General features: G+C 42.1%; 1 protein-coding gene across 7 annotated transcripts in view; it reads left to right on the top strand.

Moving 5' to 3' along the window:
• wnk4a (WNK lysine deficient protein kinase 4a) overlaps positions 1-27,875 on the top strand; it is a 75,618-nt gene that overhangs the window by 3,771 nt on the left and 43,972 nt on the right. The window lies entirely within an intron of this gene.

The following is a 27,875-nucleotide window of genomic DNA, read 5'->3' as shown; positions in this document are numbered from 1 at the left end:
TCTAAACTGGAACAACCATTTCAGTATGGGTACAATAAATGCAAGTAACATTGGGTTAGTTTTGAAAATGCATGTCATTTATATTTAAGAAACATTAATTAATCAATCAATGTACATAGATATCACAGAAGGTTGGTGGCACCTTAATTGGGGAGGTAATTGTGTTAATAAGGTGAATGGTATCAAATACATGATGCCATTCCATTTGCGCCGACATTATTATGAGCCGTCCTCCCCTCAGCAGCCCCCTGTGATAGATATTGAAAAAAACTATTCTTAAAATCAATCTGCAATAGAGCATGCTGGGAAATATGATAATGATGGTCGTGGTTTTGGTTTAACTTTCAGAGTTAATTGTTTAGAGCAGTGGCGGTCAGTGACATTTAAGATGAGTTTGGCCTTATTTCTATTACAGCATATTGGATGACTGTCATTCTTATTTCATTCACCCAGGTCAATGCAACATCGATAAGTTAAGGGTATTACATGATACTCAAATTTTCCCTATACCCATCATGAGGTTGCTACATCCTAGCCTATGAATGAAAGTCTACAACGCAGGTGCACAGATCGAGAGAAAAATTTGAGTAATCAAGGTGACAGACAGTGACACATTAAATACCCCCTTGCACACTATTGCCTGCATCGAGTTTCTATTGGACAAATTCAGGTATGTTTATCCCTGTTTCATTCTGTTTGCTTCCATTTATTTAGGCGGAATCAATACACCTGTGATCACACACTAACACAGTTCACTTTCATAGCAGCCACATACAAACGGCATGAACATTTTGCTCGTTTTATATATAATTCCTTTGCGGATCTACGCGCTCTCACCTTTGCTTGTGGACTTCAGTGCACAACACATTGACTGTCTGTGACCAGGGGAAAAAATGTTTCCAAGCCAAACTTTCGTATCATAACCACTAACCGCTACACACAGCCTACATCGTTGTTACCATATTAGCTAACGTTATAGTCAACATAGCTACTATAACTAACGCATTAGTAAACCCGTTACAATCATGCAGTACACAGTCAGCAAGCAGTTTAGCAGTTACACCATCGGGCCCCGGTGGCATTAAATTAATAAAACCAAAAGCTTACCTTGACTTGGAAGAGTTCCAGTGTTTGATAGCCATAGCCAGCTAGCTTTATAGCTCTCTGTTTGAACTATCTCTCTCTCTTGCTCTCTCTCCTTCTCTCGCTTCTCCTTCATTTATTTTTGTGCATGTGAATTTTACCCCCTTTTCGTGGTATCCAATTGTTAGTAGTTACTATCTGTCTCATCGCTACAACTCCGGTATGGGCTCGGGAGAGACGAAGGTCGAAAGCCATGCATCCTCCGAAACACAACCCAACCAAGCCGCACTGCTTCTTAACACAGCGCGCATCCAACCCGGAAGCCAGCCACACCAATGTGTCGGAGGAAACACCGTGCACCTGGCGACCTGGTTATCGCGCACTGTGCCCGGCCCACCACAGGAGTCGCTAGTGCGCGATGAGACAAGGATATCCCTACCGGCCAAACCCTCCCTAACCCAGACGACGCTAGGCCAATTGTGATTTGTTCAAAACGGGTTGACTGTTGTTTTTTATCTCCCTTTGAGTCAACTACTCACCACATTTTTTGCACTGCATTGCTAGTTAGCTGTAGCTTGTGCTTTCAGTATAGATTCATTCTCTGATCCTTTGATTGGGTGGATAACATCAGTTCATGCTGCAAGAGCTCTGAAAGGTTGGAGGACTTCTCTGGAAATAGTCATAATTACTGTGTAAGTCTATGGAAGGGGGTGAGAACCATGATCCTCCTAGGTTTTGTGTTGAAATCAATGTACCCCAGAGGACGGAAACTAGCTGTCCTCCATGATGCTACCCTATAGAGTGCTGTTGAGGCTACTGTAGACCTTCATTGCAAAACAGTGGTTTTTAATAAATTATTTGGGGAACGTGAATATATTTAGTATAGTCTATATACATATTTTTTACTTTTACCCCTTTTTCTCCCCAATTTCGTGATATCCAATTGGTAGTTTTGTCTTGTCCCATGGCATTAACTCCACTACTGACTCTGGTAAAGCAAAGGTCGAGAGCCATGCGTCCTCTGAAACACGCACTGCTTCTTGACACACTGCTCGCTTAACCCGGAAGCCAGCCGCACCAATGTGTTGGAGGAAACACCGTCCAGCTGGCGACTGAGGTCAGCTTGCAGGCGCCCAGACCGCCACAAGGTGTCGCTAGAGCACGATGGTACAAGGAAATCCTGGTCGGCCAAACCCTCCTCTAACAACGCTGGGCCAATTATGCTTTGCCTCATGGGTGTCTCGTTCACGACCGGCTGTGACATAGCCTGGGATCAAACCCATATTTAAGATAGTTTTATCTTAAGATAATAACTTTTTAATGTTTCACAATTTTTATGAAATTCACTGAGGAGGAGTGTCCTCCCCTTCCTCCTCTGAGGAGCCTCCACTGGTTTGGAGTGTATGCCCTCAAAATAAGGCCTTGTGAAATATGTATTGTATTGGGTTAAATAATTACATGTAAATGATAACATATTCGCTCAGGATCTCACTTGGTGAAGCCCGTAGGACTGAAAATAATAATAATCATTTATTACATTTCTACAGCACTTTTCATAGAATCTTCAAGCACTTAAAAAAAATCTATATATCATGAAAGCAGCTTTCTCCAAAGATGGTGAGGGTCAGTTTATGGCTTAAGTGTAGGGAGCTGGTCAGAGGATAGTAGATGATGGTGATGGAGTCTGCTGATGATCTTGTAGCGGGAAAGTCAGGGCACCAGCCGGATTCTTATAGCCACTGGACTTCTCCTCTTCCTCTCTGAGTAGCACCGACTTGGGTGATACCTCAGCAGCTTTGGGCGCCAGAAAGCTCACCACACAAAGTTCAGAATAGTAGCCAGTCGTCATCACTATGAGCCCTTGTATGCTGTATTCCTTTATTTTGCATTCTTCTCACGCTTCAATCGACTCCTCAAATTATGTTCTCAAAAGATCAGGAATTGGTAGGTGAAACAAAAAAGCTGGTACTGTGTCCAAAAGCATTTTTCAAACAAAACATTAGCTAGCTAGCTAGCTAGCAAGACAAAAACATTCTGCTCTTTCCATGACAGACTGACCAGGTGAAAGCTATTATCCCTTATTGATGTCACCTGTTAAATCCACTTCAGTCAGTGTAGACGAAGGGGAAGAGACCGGTTAAATCATTATTTTTAAGCCTTGAGACAATTTAGACATGGATTGTGTATGTGTGCCATTCAGAGGGTGAATGGGTAAGGCAAAATATTTAAGTGCCTTTGAACGGGGTATGGTAGTAGGTGCCAGGTGCTGTTTGAGTGTGTCAAGAACTGCAACGCTGCAGTATTTTTTACACACAGCAGTTTCCCGTGTGTATAAAGAAAGGTCCACCACCCAAAGGACATCCAGCCAACTTGACACAACTGTGGGAAGCATTGGAGTCAACATGGGCCAGCATCCCTGTGGAATGCTTTCGACACCTTGTAGAGTCCATGCCCCAAAGAATTGAGGTTGTTTTGAACGCAAAAGGGGGTGCATCTCAATATTAGGAAGCTGTTCCTAATGCTTTGTATACTCAGTATGTGTACAGATTTACTGGCGCTCTATGCTTAGGCTGCTACTAGGGCGCCATGGCAGCTACTGTATATGCAACAATCATGTGCCTGTCACTAAGAAATGCGGTCATGGGTGGTAACTCTACAATTCACTCAAAAGGCAAGGCACTCTAGGAAATAAAGCTTTACACCAAGCAGTGTGTTAATTTAACACTTTCCAGTGTCTACATGAGTCCACACTTTCATTGTTAATTTAAAACTCTCACCGTTGATTTAACACTGGAGAATTTGCTGTGCATGAAACAAAGGTGATCATGATGTCATCAGACCTTTTTTTTCGTGGTGAATTGCTTAAATGGTTAGGGATAAATAGCTTGATCATTGCTGACACCAGCTGCTCCTGTCTTGGTGACAGTGGACCAGCTTGGGACATAGACACCTAGGAGTCCTAGGCCTATACGTTCTCTCTTCACTTAAGAATAGGTCTAATTCATACTTCATAGGCATACAATCTCAGTACACAATCCCCCAACAACTCATGGGTCTCACTGTGATGAAAGCTTCAGTCCATATTCTCTGTGACTTTGAGCTGGCTCCTGTGGGTCAGGGCGCTCTTGCATATCAACCTGTCAACGGTCTGCTGCTCCAACTGAGCCAGTCTGTCTGTCTGTCTGTCTGTCTGTCTGTCTGTCTGTCTGTCTGTCTGTCTGTCTGCCTGCCTGCCTGCCTGCCTGCCTGCCTGCCTGCCTGCCTGTCTGTCTGTCTGTCTGTCTGTCTGCCATGATTCCCTCTAAACTGTGTTTTCATTAACAACCAGTGACACCAGCACACCAGCTCCCTGCCTCTCTCTCGCTCTGCCCTGCTCACGTGTGAACTAGGAACTGAGGCGGGCTAACTACCGAAAGTCACAGATGACGAATTCTTCCCTCTCTCAACCACACATCCTCAATCCCACAAGAGACCCCTACTGACTGACTGCTTTTAGATTATTCACTCACTGTTATGTAAGAATAATTTGTATTGAGGGTCCTTTTATGGTATCTGTCTGAACCCCTCCACACACACATATCATGAAAGGGTAGCTTTGTGAGCTGTTCCTCCATTGCTAGAGTTGTTATGAGTGACATAATCCCAGTATCCCACCATAGGATTAGCTCACTTGCCACAGGTATAACTAATACTATAAACACTGGGATTAGGTAAATCAGCGAGGGCGATTTCCCTTCCCAGTTCCCACCATCCCCTCCCTCTTAGTCTGTTTTAAAACCCTATCATGATGACTTGCAGAAGCGGCTGTCTGTCATTTTAATACAACATGCATGCAGCTTCCCAACAGCTTGAGTAGCAGCAGTCAGAGCCAATGACAGAGATATGCTCCGCTTTGGTAGCAGCTTGCTAAAGCTTCCAGTGTGGTGGCAAGATGAGTCAAGGATTTAAAGGTGTATTCTTAAGTTCTTTATGAACTCTTAGCGTACTGCCTTATGTTGAGTGGAAGTGGGTCAGGGAAGATTTCTTATAGGGAAAAGTTGTGGCCCCCCTTTACCTCAGCTGAATGTTCCTTTGTTTTAAATCGAGAGACAGAGAGGGGCTACTGAGTCATTTTCTTACCACTCCCAAGTATTGTGGTAAATCAAGTTTTTGAAAACTTTGTTTGTATAGAAATGCATGCCGATCGGCCAGGTGTTGTTTATGTTTGAAACACATCCCATAAAAATAGATCTTCCACTGAGGAGGAGAGTGGTGGCTACAGAGCTACAGAGCCCCAGGCATAGTTAGCAATAGCCAGTCTGATCTCGCCGAGGAGGCAAAGGTCCAGGAGCCAAGGTATGCATCCAAAATGGCACCCTATTCCCTATGTAGTGCACTATAAAGGGATAAGGGTGCTGTTTTGGATGTACTGTAGACAAGTTTTTTTTAACCTGATTCTTATTCCCCTCTCTTCACCTACTCAGAATATAATTTAGTTTATTTTTGTTTAGAGGCCAGTATATTCCCTGCCTTCCTCTGGCTAGCTGCCATGTTCAGTGGTTCGGTTTGGTTTCTCCTCTCTCTCTTTATACAGGAGGGAGGCTTTAGAGGGGTTAAGGCCCCTTTTTAAAAAAATCACCTTATTTGACCAGGTGAGCTAGTTGAGAACAAGTTCTCATTTACAACTGCGACCTGGCCAAGATAAAGCAAAGCAGTGCGACAGAAACAACAACACAGAGTTACATGGAATAAACAAGCCAATAACAAGTCAATAACACAATAGAAAAAAAAAAGAAAGTCTATATACAGTGTGTGCAAATGGCATGAGGAGGTATGGCAATAAATAGGCCATAGTAGCAAAGTAATTACAATTTAGCAGATTAACACTGGAGTGATATATGAGCAGATGATGATGAGCAGATGATGGTGTGTAAGTAGTGATATTGGTGTGCAAAAGAGCAGCAAAGTAAATAAAAACAATATGGGGATGAGGTAGGTAGATTGGGTGGGCTATTTACAGATGGACTATGTACAGCTGCAGCGATCGGTAAGCTGCTCAGATAGCTGATGTTTAAAGTTAGTGAGGGAAATGTAAGTCTCCAGCTTCAGTGATTTTTGCAATTCGTTCCAGTCACTGGCAGCAGAGAACTGGAAGGAAAGGCGGCCAAAGGAGGTGTTGGCTTTGGGGATGACCAGTGAGATATACCTGCTGGAGCGCATGCTACGGGTGGGTGTTGTTATCATGACCAGTGAGCTGAGATAAGGCGGAGCTTTACCTAGCATAGACTTGTAGATGACCTGGAGCCAGTGGGTCTGGCGACGAATATGTAGCGAGGGCCAGCCGACTAGAGCATACAGGTCGCAGTGGTGGGTGGTATAAGGCGCTTTGGTAACAAAACGGATGGCACTGTAATAGACTGCATCCAATTAGCTGTGAGTAGAGTATTGGAAGCTATTTTGTAGATGACATCGCCGAAGTCGAGGATCGGTAGGATAGTCAGTTTTACTAGGGTGAATTTGGGGGCGTGAGTGAAGGAGGCTTTGTTTCGAAATAGAAAGCCGATTCTAGATTTGATTTTGGATTGGAGATGTTTGATATGAGTCTGGAAAGAGAGTTTACAGTCTAGCCAGACACCTAGGTATTTGTAGTTGTCCACGTATTCTAGGTCAGAACCGTCCAGAGTAGTGATGCTAGTTGGGCGGGTGGGTGTGGGCAGCGAACGGTTGAAAAGCATGCATTTGGTTTTGCTAGCGTTTAAGAGCAGTTGGAGGCCACGGAAGGAGAGGTGTATGGCATTGAAGCCCGTTTGGAGGTTAGTTAACCTCTAGCGTCGCGGTGTGGTTACCACTACGTTAGACTAACCTCAGGAGGAAGCTACCTTAATTGCTCCGCTTCTTATTACTGCTTTAGTTTATTTCAGTATCTCCCATCATCTTCCTTCTCAAATGGCTACTCAGCAGGGGCAAGTCATTGACAAACCAAAAAAAACAGTCAGATGACAGTTAGTGGCAACGGCTGACAGAAAGCAGGAAAGCTCTATTGAAGTAAGAAACCATCACTTGAAGTAGTCTAAAGCCCCATTAATAACACAGTTCTAAATGCACACCTCCTCCTCTCCCATGCCATGGTTTCATACCTTTCTTGTCCTGGTTCATATATTTTGCTTTTGTCAACAATAAGATTTAGAAATATTAGGACTACAGCACACATTCCAATTGTACAATGTGAAGATAATATTAAATGGTTGTTATAATGAAGGGTGAAAATTACACTGAGATAAATAATGATATAGTGCTGAAGTAGGTGAATGATCTACTAGACGATACAGGCGGTATGGTACTAGTTCTCCAGTCTAAAACCTCTATCAAATTAGTTTTGGAGCATAAACAGTGAATTTTATATGTGGGAATGATATTATTATTGACCTGTTTGTGTTATTTCTGTAAAGTAGGTATTAACTATTTTATACCATGGGACTTTGTAGGATAATATGGCTTTGGGGAGAAGCACCACATGGGGGCTATTGCCTAGCAACCCTCACCCACAGGTAAACCCGAATAAACTGTACTACTGTGTCAACTGTGGATTCAAGAAGCCATGTGCCAGCCAGCCGGGCCAATGAAAAAGACATGACACCTAACATGGTCCCTTTCACTGCTGAAGAGGAAGAGGTTGGCTCACATTTTGCATGGGACGAAAGAGTCTGTGTTAACTAAGCAGGCCACAATGTTTTCATTGCATTCACCTCCTATTCCATAGTTTTGTTGGTCGCCATGGTTCCAGCTGCTTCCTAATGTTGATGGGGTCCTGAACTCGACAAAGTGCTATACATTTGTGTTTTCAGTTCCTTTGATTTCAATAAAGAGCACCTTCATTCCTACAATGAGTAGGCCTATGATGTTTCTGGTTTTGGTTTATTATGGAGCCTTAGAGGCTATGAGTCTAGACTACAGCTCCATCCACGAAACTCAGTTAACATCACGGAACCATTCAAGTCTGGTGCACTAATAGGGACCCAGTAAAAGGATTGCACAACAGACTGTAAGACCTGCTATTGTTTAAGAATACGCTCCCACTGTCCAGTTCCTCTGCCCTTCATAACACATTAATAAGAGTGGCAGCACTGAAACTCTTCTGTTCCACCTTTAAAACCTTCATCACAGACTCATTAATGATGCTTGGGGACAAACAGCAAATGCCTGAATCTAACTGTCTTGTCTTCCCTTGCCATGTGTAAAGAGACTTGTTCAGAATACAGGGCTTGACTTGGGTGTGTTCGACAAAACACAGCACTTAGTACTCAAAACAAATTAGGTTTGAAATCTTGACTCGCGTTGAGCCTATTAATGCAGATGCAGGAGGACGGTGTTGAATAACAAACACATACCAAGGAAATAAGGCATTGTGCACATTTAAAGGTGTTGCCGATAAAGAGCCCTTTGTCTGAAAAAGTACCACTTCATAAAATGTAGTTAGCAACTTTTAAGGCAACTGTGTAGATTTGTCAGTATATGACTGCAATTCATGTTTCCTTTCATACACAGTGGTAATAGTGCACTATTTCTTGGAATTCTGTTTTGTACTCTTCCAGCTGTTTGTCACACACAGCCCCAGAGAGGGGTGGTACCATGCTGTTATCTTTCTACTGATTAACTTTCTACAGCTTGGACATGCATGCATTGACCACAAGACATGCCACCAAAGGTCTCTTCACAATCATCTAGTCCAGAACAGACTATTGGAGGTGCACAGTACTACATAGAGCCATGGCTACATGGAGCTCTATTCCACATCAGATAACTGATGCAAGCAGTAGAATCAGATTTAAAAAAACAGATAAAAATGCACCTTATGGAACAGCTGTGACTGTGAAGAGACACACAGGCACAGACACACATACACATGACAAGATACACACTCTACATACACTGTAATGTAAATATGTGATAGTGGAGTAGCGGCCAGAGGGAACACACTAAATGCATTGTAAGTTTTATGAACTGTAATGTCATGTAATATTTTAAACTGTATATAGAGTAACTGTGCCTTGACAGCAGCTAATGGGGATCCTTAATCAATAAAAATACAGAGAAACTATTTCAAGCCTATAGCTTGGGTGTATAGAGCTGACTGACACGTGCTGAACCGGAGGCAGTACTCGGCTCCTATAAGCAAGACATGTGTGTCATGCAAAAAATGGTGAAGAAAAAGAAACGGTGAAATCATCCATCTTTATTATTCCTCCCCTAATCGAATCAACATTGCCAAGCATATGGAAAGCATTTCCTATCAGAGGCAAGAGAGTTATCGTCATGTAGCCTATGTGCTAAGGCGTACTACATGTGTGTCTTTTGTAACAGTGAAGCAGAAGAAAAGCAGGAGAGTGCGAGGGAAGAATCACATCACCTAGGCTCCGGTAGGCAATGCTGCAACCAGTAACAGAGCAGTGAAAGAGGGCTCTGGAAGGGGTAAGAGCTAGAAGCTCTGGTGTTAACATTTAAGCTCTGCTTTTTGGTGCATGCTAGATTTGAATATCTTCCCGGTACTTTACAAATGTTCCATCCTGAGAATAAATCACTTTTTCTCGCCAAAAAGCAGAAATGTCATTCAAAAGCATTATAAAGCCTGTAAATATGTCTGGATTGGATTAGAGCTTTGATCACCATGAAAATTCAAACCAGATGCTACCTGAACCTGATGAGCCATATATATTAAATACATTTCATGAGCCCAAGCCCAAAAAAGGCCAAATTATTGTGCAGTTATCCAATACAGGCTATATGATATAGGCTACTGCACATTACACACAACAGAAAAACATAAAAGTCCATAGATGTAGCTAGCTATATGCTCTCTTGCGTAAATACATGAAACTTGTATTATACTGTATTTTATGTACTGGAATTACGCACATCGTTCAAACAATGATAAAGCAGAAGAGAGCCTGCGATTCTGGTGCAGTACACGCGGCCTACAAAGTTACAAGTATAGGCTAGCGAATTTAATTTTAATTTTATAATATAATAGGGCATATTTGTATAATTAGTAGGCTGATGCATATATACCTTTCATAATATCTCCCCTAATGTTATTTGCCTACCTCCTCTTTCTCTCTCTAGTGTTGCTTCAATTCTTCCTCGCTTTCAACAGTTAAATGAAATAAGTTTTGTTGTCCTTATCTTCATCATTCTAATGACATCCTTGAATAATATGGGACTAGAATTAGATGCAGAAGACTTTCACTTCTCTTCCTGAAGATTGAATGGTTATGGGTCTGAATAATAACTGCTATAGCCTAACATGCTGACCAGACCGGACACGTTGCGTGCACGAGCGTCGCAAAATAAATGTAGAAATCCATGTTATTCAATTATTGCACCCACACTGCTTGCGCGGGCCAACGAGCATCTGCGTTGCCAAGGGCTAAAATAGAAGTCATTCCTATTTCTGACGCAGATCGCGCTGCAAGTCCTGCCTCTCCCATCTCCTCATTGGTTTATAGAAGCAGATACCCACGTGCCATCTCCTCATTGGTTATACCCACGAGGGTGATTGAAAGACTAAATGTTTTGCTGGTTGTTGTGGTAATACTATGAAAGTGTAGATGCCAATCACCATATAAGTTCAAAGATGAAAAGCCTGGGAGGAGAGATGACTAGAAACGATTTGGTTGGCCGTTTTATGTGTCGATTAATTGTCGGAGTAGTGGACCTTGTGCATTTCAGGTAAAATAACAACTCAATGTTTGTATCCCAGGACATGTTTGTATCCCAGGACACCCCGTGAAATCAATTGGGCTGCTGTATTTAACATTCAGTAAAAAAGAGCTTGCTTCCCTCTTTGAATAGTCTATTGGTATAAGAAATGCTCAAAAAATCATGATAAGAACTAAACTCAAATCGTTAGTTTACATATTTCTACTACTGTTCTATATCATGCTACTGTAATCCAGCCACTAGCCTGCGAATGTGTGTGTGCATCTGTGTGTGCATTAGTGTGTGTGCATGTTGTGTGTGTGTGCGTGTGCGTGTGCGTGTGCGTGTGCGTGTGTGTGTGTGTGTGTGTGTGTGTGTGTGTGTGTGCGTGTGTGTGTGTGTGTTTGTGCATGCACCTGCATGTGCGTGTGTTTGTCCATTATCTCTGACGGAGTGGTTAATGTTCAGTGTCAAATGTTCAGTTCAGTGTCAAAACAGAGGCAGGGTATCGGAGTGTCTCCTATTAGTTTAGCTGCTGACAACATCAACACTGTCTATCCTCTCAGAGCCCACAATATGACTGGATCCATCTTATCTGCACCTACCTCATGGTCCATTGACTCACTGGGGAAAGTGGAGGGGGCCCACAATGGTGCAGTGTAGATGTCAACACGTCATGTTGACGTGAGTCAGGAGCTCTGTTTGTTTGTGTTAGCTTTACATGGTTCAGAGAAAACGGTGCACAACACGCGTGTGCATGCGTGTACGTGTGTGTGTGTGCACTTAGTAGAAAATGAAGGGCTGATCAATTTATGTTTTCCAGGTGGGCGAAAATAACCTTGTGGTTATTCAGATCTGCTTAATTTGTTTTGAAAGGTATTTTAGGCCAGGGGTGTCAAACATAAGGCCCGTGGACTCGTGAGAGGGGGTCCAATCTATACATACAGTATATATACAGCACCAGTCAAAAGTTTGGACACACCTACTCATTCAAGGTTTTTTCTTTATTTTGACTATTTTCTACATTGTAGAATAATAGTGAAGACATCAAAACTATGAAATAACACATATGGACTCATATAGTAACCAAAAAAGTGTTAACAAATCAAAATATATTTTATATTTGAGATTTTTCAAAGTAGCCACCATTTGCCTTGATGACAGTTTTGCACACTCTTGGCATTCTCTCAACCAGCTTCATGAGGTAGTCACCTGGAATGCATTTCAATTAACAGGTGTGCCTTGTTAAAATTTAATTAGTGGAATTTCTTTCCTTAATGCATTTGAGGCAATCAGTTGTGTTGTGACAAGGTAGGGGTGGTATACATAAGATAGCCTTATTTGGTCCATATTATGGCAAGAAAAGCTCAAATAAGCAAAGAGAAACAACAGTCCATCATTACTTTAAGACATCAAGGTAAATCAATCCGGATTTACTGAAAGAACTCTGAAAGTTTCTTCAAGCGCAGTTGAAAATGATCAAGCACTATGATGAAACTCGCTCTAATGAGGACCGCCACAGGAAAAGAAGACCCAGAGTTACCTCTGCTGCAGAGGATAAGTTCATTATAGTTAAGTGCACTTCAGATTGCAGCCCAAATAAATGCTTCGGGGTTCAAGTAACAGACACATCTCAACATCAACTGTTCAGAGGAGACTGTGTGAATCACGCCTTTATGGTTGAATTGCTGTAAAGAAACCACTACTAAAGTACATCAACAATAATAAGAAGAGACTTGCTTGTGCCAAGATATTATTCTGGTGGAAATACGTCCTTTATTCTGATGAGTCCAAATTTGCCATTTTTGGTCCCAACTGCTGTGTCTTTTTGAGACGCAGAGTAGGTGAACGGATGATCTCTGCATGTGTGGTTCCCACCGTGACGCATGGAGGAGGAGGTGTGATGGTGTGGAGGTGCTTTGCTGGTGACACTGTCTGTGATTTATTTAGAATTCAAGGCACACTTAACCAGCATGGCTACCACAGCATTCTGCAGCGATACGCCATCCCATCTGGTTTCACTTTTAGTGGGACTATCATTTGTTTTTCAACAGGACAATGACCCAAAACACACCTACAGGCTGTGTAACGGCTATTTGACCAATAAGGAGAGTTATGGAGTGCTACATCAGATGACCTCAACCCAATTGAGATGGTTTGGGATGAGTCGTACCGCAGAGTGAAGGAAAAGCTGCCAACAAGTGCTCAGCATGTGGGAACTCCTTCAAGACTGTTGGAAAAGCATTCCTCATGAAGCTGGTTGAGAGAATGCCAAGAGTGTACAAAGCTGTCATCAATGCAAAGGGTGGCTATTTGAAGAATCTCAAATAAAATAAAAATATTTTGATTTGTTTCACACTATTTTGGTTACTATGTAATTCCATATGTGTTATCTCATAGGTTTGATGTCTTCACTATAATTTTACAATGTAGAAAATAGTACAAATAAAGAAAACCCTTGAATGAGTAGGTGTTCTAAAACTTTTTAACGGTAGTGTATATATTTTTTATTATTCTTTTTTTGGGAGTGGGGGACAAACTGAGGATTATTTAAAAGAACTAAAGCCAAATGGAAACTGTGTAGAAATTATAATGAACCTAAATTCATACGTTTTATTTTCTGTGTCCAGCTGCTAATAATCAAAGAAATTAAAGCTAGACAGGGAGCATTGACAATTCCAAAAACAATGGATTGAGGACTATTTTTGCAAATTTCTTACTGCAAGGAAATGGAAGTAATTTTCAGTGCAGCCTTCTGGACCTCGGTGAAGACAAATTGCGGCCCGTGAGCAAAATTAGTTTGACACCCCTGTTCTAGCCGCATTTGCAGTTGGTACTGAAAATAGAACGCAATATCAGATAGTTGCTTATATTTCAGTAAGTGTTAAGGATATGGACATACTGCATCTGCAAGCTCATCATTGAAGTTTCTCAGCTATCAAGTAATCAATATTCCTATTGTAGATGCCCCTCTTCAGATCATTTACAGTAATTCCTATGCCCTATCCTAATCCCTTCTAGTAAACCAGTAAACAGGACTATTCCATTGACAATAATATTTTTTCTAAAATCATTTCTAAACGTTTCCTTCATAATTTCTGTCATTGTTCCGCTTCAGTTGATGAGAATGAGCAAATGGAGAGAACATCTTGATGGCTGTGTTGAGTGTTAGCTAAGTGTTCTACTCCCCCCCCCCCCACATGTTTTAAGATGACTACCATAATTTCAGTTCCCAAGAACTCTAAGGCTTCATGCCACAATGGCTACCGCCCTGTAGCACTCACATCTGTAATCATGAAGTGGTTTGAAAGGCTAGTTATGGCACACACCAACGCCACCATCCCAGACACCCTAGACCCACTCCAATTTGCATACCACCCCAACAGATCCATAGACGACGCACTACACTGCACTCCACTCTGCCCTCACCACGTACAGTGCCTTGCGAAAGTATTCGGCCCCCTTGAACTTTGCGACCTTTTGCCACATTTCAGGCTTCAAACATAAAGATATAAAACTGTATTTTTTTGTGAAGAATCAACAACAAGTGGGACACAATCATGAAGTGGAACGACATTTATTGGATATTTCAAACTTTTTTAACAAATCAAAAACTGAAAAATTGGGCGTGCAAAATTATTCAGCCCCCTTAAGTTAATACTTTGTAGCGCCACCTTTTGCTGCGATTACAGCTGTAAGTCGCTTGGGGTATGTCTCTATCAGTTTTGCACATCGAGAGACTGACATTTTTTCCCATTCCTCCTTGCAAAACAGCTCGAGCTCAGTGAGGTTGGATGGAGAGCATTTGTGAACAGCAGTTTTCAGTTCTTTCCACAGATTCTCGATTGGATTCAGGTCTGGACTTTGACTTGGCCATTCTAACACCTGGATATGTTTATTTTTGAACCATTCCATTGTAGATTTTGCTTTATGTTTTGGATCATTGTCTTGTTGGAAGACAAATCTCCGTCCCAGTCTCAGGTCTTTTGCAGACTCCATCAGGTTTTCTTCCAGAATGGTCCTGTATTTGGCTCCATCCATCTTCCCATCAATTTTAACCATCTTCCCTGTCCCTGCTGAAGAAAAGCAGGCCCAAACCATGATGCTGCCACCACCATGTTTGACAGTGGGGATGGTGTGTTCAGCTGTGTTGCTTTTACGCCAAACATAACATTTTGCATTGTTGCCAAAAAGTTCAATTTTGGTTTCATCTGACCAGAGCACCTTCTTCCACATGTTTGGTGTGTCTCCCAGGTGGCTTGTGGCAAACTTTAAACAACACTTTTTATGGATATCTTTAAGAAATGGCTTTCTTCTTGCCACTCTTCCATAAAGGCCAGATTTGTGCAATATACGACTGACTGTTGTCCTATGGACAGAGTCTCCCACTTCAGCTGTAGATCTCTGCAGTTCATCCAGAGTGATCGTGGGCCTCTTGGCTGCATCTCTGATCAGTCTTCTCCTTGTATGAGCTGAAAGTTTAGAGGGACGGCCAGGTCTTGGTAGATTTGCAGTGGTCTGATACTCCTTCCATTTCAATATTATCGCTTGCACAGTGCTCCTTGGGATGTTTAAAGCTTGGGAAATCTTTTTGTATCCAAATCCGGCTTTAAACTTCTTCACAACAGTATCTCGGACCTGCCTGGTGTGTTCCTTGTTCTTCATGATGCTCTCTGCGCTTTTAACGGACCTCTGAGACTATCACAGTGCAGGAGACTTGATTACACACAGGTGGATTGTATTTATCATCATTAGTCATTTAGGTCAACATTGGATCATTCAGAGATCCTCACTGAACTTCTGGAGAGAGTTTTCTGCACTGAAAGTAAAGGGGCTGAATCATTTTGCACGCCCAATTTTTCAGTTTTTGATTTGTTAAAAAAGTTTGAAATATCCAATAAATGTCGTTCCACTTCATGATTGTGTCCCACTTGTTGTTGATTCTTCACAAAAAATACAGTTTTATATCTTTATGTTTGAAGCCTGAAATGTGGCAAAAGGTCGCAAAGTTCAAGGGGGCCGAATACTTTCGCAAGGCACTGTAGATACGAGGAATACCTATGTGAGAACGCTGTTCATTGACTACAGCTCAACTTTCAACACCGTTGTCCCCTCCAAGCTCGTCACCAAGTTTAGGACCCTGGGACTGAACACCTCCCTCTGCAACTGGATCCTGGACTTCCTGACGGGCCAACCCCAGATAGTGAGGGTAGGGAACATCACCTCCGCCACTCTAACCGAAAAAACACATATAACATCCACACTTATACTGACTCTACGCACACTCACACACACTCACATACAATCTTAATTTACGCTGCTGCTACTCTGTTTATCATGCATCCTGATGCCAAGTCATCTATCCCCTATACATATCTACCTCTATCACTCCAGTATCCCTGCACATTATACATATGGTATTAGAACTGACCCTGTTATATAGATGCTTACTTTCTTGTGCTCTTCATATTTCTTATTTTTATTTCTAGTGTGTTTTTGTTCTACCTTATGTTATTTTTTAGTGCTACATTGATATTGACCACTGCACTGTTGGGTTTAGAGCTTGCAAGAAAGGTATTTCACTGTACATGTGCATGTGAGTTTAAAACTTGAGTCTTGAACTTGACTGTGTTGAGTTAGCTAAGTGTTTAACGCCCTACATGTTGTTGCCTTTCCTCTCATTTGGAGGTAGAACCTGGCTCTGACCAATGGGAGACCAGAAAGACTGCTCATAGAAAACTCATTGGAACATAACAGACCAAGACTATATCGTAATCTGCCAGTAGTAATGATTTAGCTATTGTTCTTACTGCTTTTACGCACATGACTGTAGCCTTGGCATTGGCACATCCCTATTGAGTCATCACCATAACAAGAAACCCTCTCTGTGTATCAATACCTTAGTGGGACTCATATTTTTTTAGGATTCATATCAATGAGCCAGAACCCATATCATAACTTTTCCAGCCTATAAAAGTATTTGAATAAAAATGGTTTGGTGACCCACATATTAATGGATGATTAGTTCTGCTTTTGCTCTCTTTTTCACATTAAGCTGTACTATATGTTTTTTTTCCCGTGCCTACTACCCGATCTCTGAAAGATAGGCATAATCCTGGTTTTTGATTGGCTGCCCCCTCCTACCACTTAAGTCACTGATGTTCATTATTTTGATCTGTCTTCAGTTTCTGGCCATCCATATCAAAACCATCCACCGTCTGCCATGGTGTTGTAGGCCCACATAAGTGGTAAAACTGGTTTAGGCTTTCGTAAAAACCATCACGCCACAGCTCCGTGGTTTTGACAGTGGGCGCCTGTGTACCATGGGCTTTTTTGGAGCGAGGAGGTGCTGTTTTGGGGGGTAAACATGTGGTCCAGCCTGGTCTCATAGACTAGACGTAACATAGTAATTCTAAATCGGGACACTCGTATTAGAATGATATGTTACGTTTGATATGGTTACATAAGACAGATGGTTACTTAAGGCAAAAAAGAAAGTAGGGTAACCTACTTACTACTTTTTAGCTCCTTTGCAACTACTTAGTATGTTAGATAACCATTCCCCTAACCTTATCCATTTTAGCTAACCCTTCTCCTAACCTTAATCCTTCAACCTAACTCCTAAACTTCACCCAACCTTAACCCCTAGCCTAGGTAATGTTAGACTGCTAGCTAACATTAGACAGCTAGCTAACGTTAGCCACCTTGCCACCATTGCTAGAATTCGTAACATACTGTACCATACGTTTTGATATTCGTAACATATTGTACATTTGCAAATTCGTAACATATTGTACGTTTAGAAAATTTGTAACATATAATATGAATTGTAATTCATAACATACCATACAAAATGGGGGATGGACATCCACAAATTAATACATACCATACGAAACATGACATATCATACCAAATGGAGTGATTCGGTTTTACACACAGATCAATACAAATTGCTCTGAGACCAAATTGTTTGGTCATGTGTGTTCACTCAGGAAGAGTGTGGGGGCTAGATGGGCCTAGGTCACCCTTCCCAAAACAAGCACAGTGTTTCAGTCACAGCCGAGTGGGAAAGGGTGCCGCAAAACCCCACCTTTCGGGTAACCCTCGGTCAATTTGCAGTACATGTTGTGACTACAGTGATGAATGGGTTAATGGCATAATGAGTGTTGGACACACTAATGGCTATAACCTTTTTTGGGACCAACACACCGCATGTCCAAACAGAACAACAAACATTCAAATGTGTTTTCTCAGTCAACAGCTAATAGTATGTACTTTAACAGTGCAAGACACCCCTTAGGGTTATTAAAGTCCTGCCTGTCTCCCCATACTTTCCTCAAAAAATGCTGGGTTAAAAACAACCCAATTTGGGTTATTTGGTAACCCAGCACTGGGTAAATATTGGACAGACCACACACTGGGTTATTTTGACCCAGCCAGGTGAGTTGCATGAAGAACCCAACATGCATGTCGGGTTGTTGGGAATACCCAAACATGGGCTAATTTATCCATCAGTTCGTTTTTTATTCACTTTCATGCTGGGTTAAGCCAGCATCTGAGCAACTGCCTTTTAAATCGCCCTATGTGGCATCGATATGAGTCAGAAACAGTTATTCTAGTGTCAAAATTGACTACAAAGTGTAAATAGGATAATCTTGGTCATAGTCAGTCTCGTCTAAAACAAAGGTTGGAACATCCATGCGTCACAATGTGTAAATTTAGGTTGGGTTTTGATTTGACAATGCCCATTTTTCCACAAACGTGGTGAATAGCAGCATCTCCAACTTTGTTGACACAAAACAACATATTGCGCAACTTGAGATATACTGCACCAAACATCTTAGCTAGATGTAAAATTGCGCAACTAAAACATTTATTAATTACAGTAAGTCAAAAGTTTGAACACACCTACTCATTCCAGGGTTTTATTGATTTATTTACTGCACATATGGAATCAATCAGTGACCAAAAAAGTGTTAAACAATTCAAAATATATTTTATATTTAAGATTCTTCAAAGTAGCCACCCTTTGCCTAGATGATCTGATCCAAGATGGCGTAGCAGTAGGTCATGTGTGTTTGTCCTTGTCTTATCCCGTATCTTATCCTGTGTAAATAGCCGGTCTTCTTCGTTTATATCTTAATCTCACTTTCTATCTACGAACTAAATAGACTTTCTTGCAACCCCCCTCACCCAATGTGGTACGGCTCTGCTATTTTTATTCCTTATAACCGGAACTTCCATCAGGAGCTAGCCAGCTAACTAGCTACTAGTCACCAGCCAGGCAGCCTTAGCTAGCTCGGACAACACCTGCCTGTCTGTTCAGTGCGATATCAACCCAGAGCATATCCGACTGATTCTCTCTACCAATCACCGGATTCCTGCCGCTCTGGATCGTTACACTGGATCATCGCAGCTAGCTAGCTGCAAACGAGTGGCTACTGTTAGCTAATGCCTCTGTCCCAAAGCAAGCATCAGTTATCCTTGAGATAGCCTCGAGCTAGGCCCATATACCAGCTAATTCTAGGGCTACAACTCCTCCTTTGCCATTTGGACAGGACCCTTTATTGTCGACACGGAGCCCCGCCGATCCATCACGACTGGACTGCTGACGTGATCGCCTGATGTAGTTTCAACAGGCTATTCTGTTACGATGTCTCCGAAGAACCATCTACTAGCCCTGGCCCGCTAGCTTTTCTGAACGCTGTGTCCCCTGCTCTCCTAGCATAGTAGTGACTACCGAACAGCACCCTGACTCACCTATTGCTGCTCTTTTGACCCCATGATCACTCGGCTACACAGCTGATGCCCCCTGGACTGTTTCAATAACACGGTACCTCATTTTGTTTACCTGTCGGCCCCAGCCTCGAACTCAGGTCCTGTATGTACCTAACTGACCCGCTCTGCCCATTCATCACCATTTGTCCGTTGTTGTCTTAGCTCTCCTGATCAACACCTGTGTTTGCTTGATGCCTCTTTCTAATGTCAAATGCCTTGTCTGCTGCTGTCTTGGCTAGTACGTATTGTTTTATTTCACTGTAGAGCCCTCAGTCCCACTCAAAATACCTTAGATAGTTATTTTGTCCCACCCCGCACACATGCGGAGACCTCACCTGGCTTAACTAGTGCCTCCAGAGACGAAACCGCTCTCATTGTCACTCAACGCCTAGGTTTACCTCCACTGTACTCACATCCTACCCTACCATTGTCTGTACATTATGCCCTGAATCTATTCTACCACGCCCAGAAATCTGCTCCTTATAGCCATTAGCCGTACCCTTATCCTACTCCTCTTCTCTTCCTCTGGTGTAGAGGTTAACCAAGGCTTTGTAGCCCCCAGTTCCACTCCTATTCCCCAGGCGCTATCATTTGTTGACTTCTGTAACTGTGAAAGCCTTGGTTTCATGCATGTTAACATAAGACGCCTCCTCCCTAAATTTGTTGTATTCACTGCTTTAGCACATTTCACCAACCCTGATGTCCTAGCGGTGTCTGAATCCTGGCTTAGGAAGGCCACCAAAAATTCAAACATTTCCATCCCCAACTACAACATTTTCCGCCAAGATAGAACTGCCAAAGGGGGTGGAGTTGCAATCTACTGCAGAAATACTATTTCCAGAAATAAGTCTCTCACTGTTGCCGCTTGTTATAGACCCCCCTCAGCCCCATTAATTTTGCCCCATTTATCTTCAGAGTTTGTACTGTTCGGTAACCTAAACTGGGATATGCTTAACACCCCGGTCGTCCTAAAATCTAAGCTAGATGCCCTCAATCTCACACAAATTATCAAGGAACCTACCAGGTACAACCCTAAATCCGTAAACACGTGTACCCTCATAGATATCATCCTGACCAACCTGCCCTTAAATACACCTCTGCTGTCTTCAACCAGGATTTCAACAATCACTGTCTCATTGCCTGCGTCCGTAATGGGTCCGCGGCCAAATGACCACCCCTCATCACTGTCAAACACTCAATTGGTTCACTCCAGATTTGACTGCCCTTGACCAGCACAAAAACTTCCTGTGGCGTATTGCATTAGCATCGAAAATCCCCCGCAATATGCAACTTTTCTGGGAAGTTAGGAACCAATATGCACAGGCAGTTAGGAAAGCAAAGGCTAGTCTTTTCAAACAGAAATTTGAATCCTGTAGCACAAACTACAAAAAGTTCTGGGACACTGTAAAGTCCATGGAGAATAAGAACACCTCCTCCCAGCTGTCCACTGCACTGAGGCTAGGAAACACTGTCACCACCAATAAATCTACGATAATCGAGAATTTCAAAAAGCATTATTCTACGGCTGGCCATGTTTTCCACCTGGCTACCCCTACCCCGGTCAACAGCTCTGCACCCCCCCACAGCAACCTGCCCAAGCCTCCCCCATTTCTCCTTCACCCAAATCCAGATAGCGGATGTTCTAAAAGAGCAGCAAAATCTGGACCCCTATAAATCAGCTGGGCTTGACAATTTGGACCCTCTCTTTCTAAAATGATCTGCCACAATTGATGCAACCCCTATTATTGGCCTGTTCAACTTCTCATTCGTATCGTCTGAGATCCCCAAAGATTGGAAAGCTGCCGCGGTCATGCCCCTCTAGAAAGGGGGAGACACTCTAGACCCAAACTGTTACAGACCTATATCTATCCTACCTTGCCTTTCTAATGTCTTCGAAATCCAAATGAACAAACACATCACCGACCATTTCGAATCCCACCGTACCTTCTCCACTATGCAATCTGGTTTCCGAGCTGGTCATGGGTGCACATCAGCCACGCTCAAGGTCCTAAACAATATCATAACCGCCATGGATAAAAGACAACACTGTGCAGCCGTCTTCATCAACCTGGCCAAGGCTTTCGACTCTGTCAATCACTACATTCTTATCTGCAGAGTCAACAGCATTGGCTTATCAAATGACTGCCTCGCCTGGTTCACCAATTACTTCTCAGATAAAGTTTAGTGTGTCGAATCGGAGGGTCTGTTGGCCGGACCTCTGGCAGTCTCTACGGAGGTGCCACAGGGTTCAATTCTCGGGCCGACTCTTTTCTCTGTATACATCAATGATGTCGCTCTTGCTGCTGGTGATTCTCTGATCAACCTCTATGCAGACAACACCATTCTGTATACTTCTGGCCCTTCTTTGGACACTGTGTTAACTAACCTCCAGAGGAGCTTCAATGCGATACAACACTCCTTCCTTGGCCTCCAACTGCTCTTAAATGCAAGTAAAACTAAATGCATGCTCTTCAACCGATCGCTGCCCGCACCCACCCGCCCGTCTAGCATCACTACTCTGGACGGTTCTGACTTAGAATATGTGGACAACTAGTTAGACTGTAAACATTCCTTCCAGACTCACATTAAGCATCTCCAATCCAAAATTAAATATAGAATCGGCTTCCTATGTCGCAACAAAGCATTCTTCACTCATGCTGCCAAACATACACTCATAAAACTGACTATCCTACCAATTCTTGACTTCGGCGATGTCATTTCCAAAATAGCCTCCAACACTCAAACTCAGAAAATTGGATGTTGTATATCACAGTGCCATCTGTTTTGTCACCAAAGCCCCATATACTACCCACCACTGCGACCTGTATGCTCTCATTGGCTTGCCCTCGCTTCATATTTATCGCCAAACCCACTGACTCCAGGTCATCTATAAGTCTTTGCTAGGTAAAGCCCCACCTTATCTCAGCTCACTGGTCACCATAGCAGCACCCGCTCCAGCAGGTATATTTCACTGGTCATCCCCAAAGCCAACTCCTCTTTGGCCGCCTTTCCTTCCAGTTCTCTGCTGCCAATGACTGGAACAAATTGCAAAAATCACTGAAGCTGGAGACTTATATCTCCCTCACTAACTTTAAGCATCATCTGTCAGAGCAGCTTACCGATCATTGCACATGTACACAGCCCATCTGTAAATAGCCCACCCAACTACCTCATCCCCATATTGTTTTTTGTTGTTGCTCTTTTTCACCCCAGTGTCTTTACTTGCACATTCATCCTCTGCTCATCTATCACTCCAGTGTTTAATTGCTAAATTGTAATTATTTCGCCACTATGGCCTATTTATTGCCTTACCTCCCTAATCTTACTACATTTGCACACACTGTATATATATTTTTCTATTATATTATTGGCTGTATGTTTGTTTATCCCATGTGTAACTCTGTGTTGTTTGTGTCGCACTGCTTTGCTTTATCTTGGCCAGGTCGCAGTTGTAAATGAGAACTTGTTCTCAACTGGCCTACCTGGTTAAATAAAGGTGAAATTAAAAAAATCTTTAAAAAAATAACAGCTTTGCTCAATTTTGCAATCTCTCAACCAGCTTCACGAGGCAGTCACCTGAAATGCATTTCAATGAACAGGTGTGCCTTGTTAAAAATTAATTTATGGAATTTATTTCCTTCTTAATGTGTTTGAGGCAATCAGTTGTGTTGTGACAAGGTAGGGGTGGTATACAGAAGATAACCTTATTTGGTCCATATTATGGCAAGAACATCTCAAATAAGCAAAGATAAATTACAGTTCATCATTACTTTAAGACATGAAGGTCAGTCATTTCAGAAAATTTCAAGAAGTTTGAAAGTTTCTTTAAGTACAGTTCAAAAACCATCAAGCTCTATGATGAAACTGGCTCTCATGAGGACCGCCACAGGAAAGGAAGACCCTGAGTTACCTCTGCTGCAGAGGACAAGTTCATTAGAGTTAACTGCACCTCAGATTGCAGCCCAAATAAATAAGTTCAAGTAACATCAACTGTTCAGAGGAGACTGCGTGAATCAGGCCTTCATGGTTGTATTGCTGCAAATGCAACGATGTTCGTCTGAGGAAGAAGGAGTAGACCAAAGTGCAGCATGGTATGTGTTCCTATTTACTTTAATTAACTGAACACTAAATACAAAAGAACAAGAGAATAAATGAAAACCGAAACAGTCCCGTATGGTGCAAACATTGAAACGGAAAACAACTACCCACAAACACCAGGTGGGAACAGGCTACCTAAGTATGGTTCTCAATCAGAGACAACGATTGACAGCTGCCTCTGATTGGGAACCATACCAGGCCAAACACATATAACTATAACCCATAGAACAAAAACATAGAATGCCCACCCCAACTCACGCCCTGACCAAACTAAAATAGAGACATAAAAAATTAACTAAGGTCAGGACGTGACAGCAAAGAAACCACTACTAAAGTACATCAATAATAAGAAGAGACTTGCTTGGGCCAAGAAACACGAGCAATGGACATTAGACCGGTGGGAATCTGTCCTTTTGACAGACACACTTAACCAGCATCGCTACCTCAGCATTCTGCAGCGATACGCCATGCCATCTGGTTTGCACTTAGTGGGACTACCATTTGTTGTTCAACAGAACAATGACCCAAAACACACCTCCAGGCTGTGTAAGGGCTATTTGACCACCAAGAAGGAGAGTGATGGAGTGCTGCATCAGATGACCTGGCCTCCACAATCACCCGACCTCAACCCAGTTGAGATGGTTCGGGATGAGTTGGACCGCAGAGTGAATGAAAAGCAGCCATCAATATGTGGGAACTCCTTCAAGACTGTTGGAAAAGCATTCCAGGTGAAGCTGGTTGAGAGAATGCCACGATTGTGTAAAGCTGTCCTCAAGGCAAATGGGTGGCTACTTTGAAGAATTTCAAATATAAAATATATTTTGACTTGCTTACACTTTTTTGGTTACTACATGATTCCATACATGTTATTTCATAGGTTTGATGTCTTCACTATTATTCTAAAATGTAGAAAATAGTAAAAATAAGGAAAAACCCTTGAATGAGTAGGTGTGTCCAAACTTTTGACTGGTACTGTACATTATCATATATTCTTTCTGGGTATTTTGAGGAAGTGAAATAGGCTTCCGCTTCTACGGTGTCTCATGGGGGACAAATGTTGTTAACAAAATGCGGAATCAGACAGGAAACACACCTCCAAGACTGAAACCTTGTTTTTCTAATGAGCAACAGAAAAACACACGTACCAATCGGCGTGTTCAGTTGCTCTTTCATGAAATCTTTCGTTTTTTGGGGGGAGATGTGGATTATTAGGGATGTGGATTTCAGATAGTTATTTTTAACCACATGTGAGAGGAAATATAATTCCTGTTCATCATGTTAAAGTTTTACACTGCAAATGTACATATTACTTCAATAGTTTTGCGCATGAGGAATTTTTATATAAAATGTATAATGCTACCTATTGTAACAGTGGTAACTATCTCAATAAGCCTCATTAAAGTTACAAACGTGTTCAACATTAACATGTGATAACAATACAACAGAACAGAATAACCGGAAATATGTTTACTCTCACGGGTGGCCCAAAATAACTATCTGAAAGCCACACCCCTGCTAATCCACGCCTCCAGTCTTCTGATCTGACGCTCTGAGTCATACCTCAATAACCCAGCATAAATAACCCAGCATCAACAACCCAACCTTGCTCTTTTTAAAGAAAGTAACCCAGATAGAGTGTGGAATGGTGGACAACTGGACATGTAAACAAATGTTGCCCAAAGTAAAATATATCATGTCCATGTTGACACAATGCTATTAGTTATTGCCACTATCTCATTGGATGGCGACGTCATTGGATAGGGTTGAATCCCCAGGCATCAAGGTATCCAGTGTTGGTCTATTAATCATTCAGGTGGTTGTCTTCCTTCCTGTGGCTCTGAAGGGCACTATGAAGGGCTCTCCTCTCCTCTTGCATACCATCATGTCCTTAACTATATCCCTGCTTGGCACCGGACAATACAGTGTTGTCCTCTCACTGTAACATTACCCTTTAGTAAAAGTGATAAATAGAACTGACGTAGTGTCCCAAATGGCACCCTATTCCCTAATGCCTCGGTCAAAAGTAGTGCACTATGTAGGGAATAGAGTGCCTTTTGGGAGGCAGAGATACAGATCTTAATTTGATCACCCTATTGCATTGTTAAACAGTGTATTTGATGTTTAAAAAGGCTTCTGAAGTATAATTTCCATTAGAAATGTCAGACTTGATTTTCCCTTACAGAGAATGTATCAACCCCTGCAAAAATGGCATTAATTATAATCCACATAATAATTCACATTTCCAGTTGCTGCATGATTATTTGTAGGAGGTAGCAAACTGTCTCAAATTAAGATTCTACATCTGTATGGTAGAGTACCACACATCTCCTTGACTGTGGAATATGGACATTTCCACATGTGGTAAGGCAAATTACCTGCACTAAAGAATGCCAAACACCATGGTTCTAAATCTTATTCTCAGACTATTTCTTGGTCCCTCACAAATATTGTACATACATACATCCTTGTTCTTAGAAAGTACCCAATAGATAATATACAGTGCCTTGCGAAAGTATTCGGCCCCCTTGAACTTTGCAACCTTTTGCCACATTTCAGGCTTCAAACATAAAGATATAAAACTGTATTTTTTTGTGAAGAATCAACAACAAGTGGGACACAATCATGAAGTGGAACGACATTTATTGGATATTTCAAACTTTTTTAACAAATCAAAAACTGAAAAATTGGGCGTGCAAATTTATTCAGCCCCCTTAAGTTAATACTTTGTAGCGCCACCTTTTGCTGCGATTACAGCTGTAAGTCGCTTGGGGTATGTCTCTATCAGTTTTGCACATCGAGAGACTGACATTTTTTCCCCATTCCTCCTTGCAAAACAGCTCAAGCTCAGTGAGGCTGGATGGAGAGCATTTGTGAACAGCAGTTTTCAGTTCTTTCCACAGATTCTCGATTGGATTCAGGTCTGGACTTTGACTTGGCCATTCTAACACCTGGATATGTTTATTTTTGAACCATTCCATTGTAGATTTTGCTTTATGTTTTGGATCATTGTCTTGTTGGAAGACAAATCTCCGTCCCAGTCTCAGGTCTTCTGCAGACTCCATCAGGTTTGGTCCTGTATTTGGCTCCATCCATCTTCCCATCAATTTTAACCATCTTCCCTGTCCCTGCTGAAGAAAAGCAGGCCCAAACCATGATGCTGCCACCACCATGTTTGACAGTGGGGATGGTGTGTTCAGGGTGATGAGCTGTGTTGCTTTTACGCCAAACATAACGTTTTGCATTGTTGCCAAAAAGTTCAATTTTGGTTTCATCTGACCAGAGCACCTTCTTCCACATGTTTGGTGTGTCTCCCAGGTGGCTTGTGGCAAACTTTAAACAACACTTTTTATGGATATCTTTAAGAAATGGCTTTCTTCTTGCCACTCTTCCATAAAGGCCAGATTTGTGCAATATACGACTGATTGTTGTCCTATGGACAGAGTCTCCCACCTCAGCTGTAGATCTCTGCAGTTCATCCAGAGTGATCATGGGCCTCTTGGCTGCATCTCTGATCAGTCTTCTCCTTGTATGAGCTGAAAGTTTAGAGGGACGGCCAGGTCTTGGTAGATTTGCAGTGGTCTGATACTCCTTCCATTTCAATATTATCGCTTGCACAGTGCTCCTTGGGATGTTTAAAGCTTGGGAAATCTTTTTGTATCCAAGTCCGGCTTTAAACTTCTTCACAACAGTATCTCGGACCTGCCTGGTGTGTTCCTTGTTCTTCATGATGCTCTCTGCGCTTTTAACGGACCTCTGAGACTATCAAAGTGCAGTTGCATTTATACGGAGACTTGATTACACACAGGTGGATTGTATTTATCATCATTAGTCATTTAGGTCAACATTGGATCATTCAGAGATCCTCACTGAACTTCTGGAGAGAGTTTGCTGCACTGAAAGTAAAGGGGCTGAATAATTTTGCACACCCAATATTTCAGTTTTTGATTTGTTAAAAAAGTTTGAAATATCCAATAAATGTCGTTCCACTTCATGATTGTGTCCCACTTGTTGTTGATTCTTCACAAAAAAATACAGTTTTATATCTTTATGTTTGAAGCCTGAAATGTGGCAAAAGGTCGCAAAGTTCAAGGGGGCCGAATACTTTCGCAAGGCACTGTAGACTTTCTTTTTTGTCTATTGTGTTATTGTCTGAGTACAGTCAATACGCGTACAGTCAGTACGCTCGTTTATTCCATGTGTTGTTGTTTGTGTCTCACTGCTTTGCTTTATCTTGGCCAGGT

Source organism: Oncorhynchus mykiss, chromosome 20, assembly GCF_057628025.1.
Source record: "Oncorhynchus mykiss isolate SJ-2025 chromosome 20, ASM5762802v1, whole genome shotgun sequence".
Taxonomy (NCBI): Eukaryota; Metazoa; Chordata; class Actinopteri; order Salmoniformes; family Salmonidae; genus Oncorhynchus; species Oncorhynchus mykiss.
Note: the sequence above shows the minus strand (reverse complement) of the source record. Positions and strands in the feature narration are given on the sequence as shown.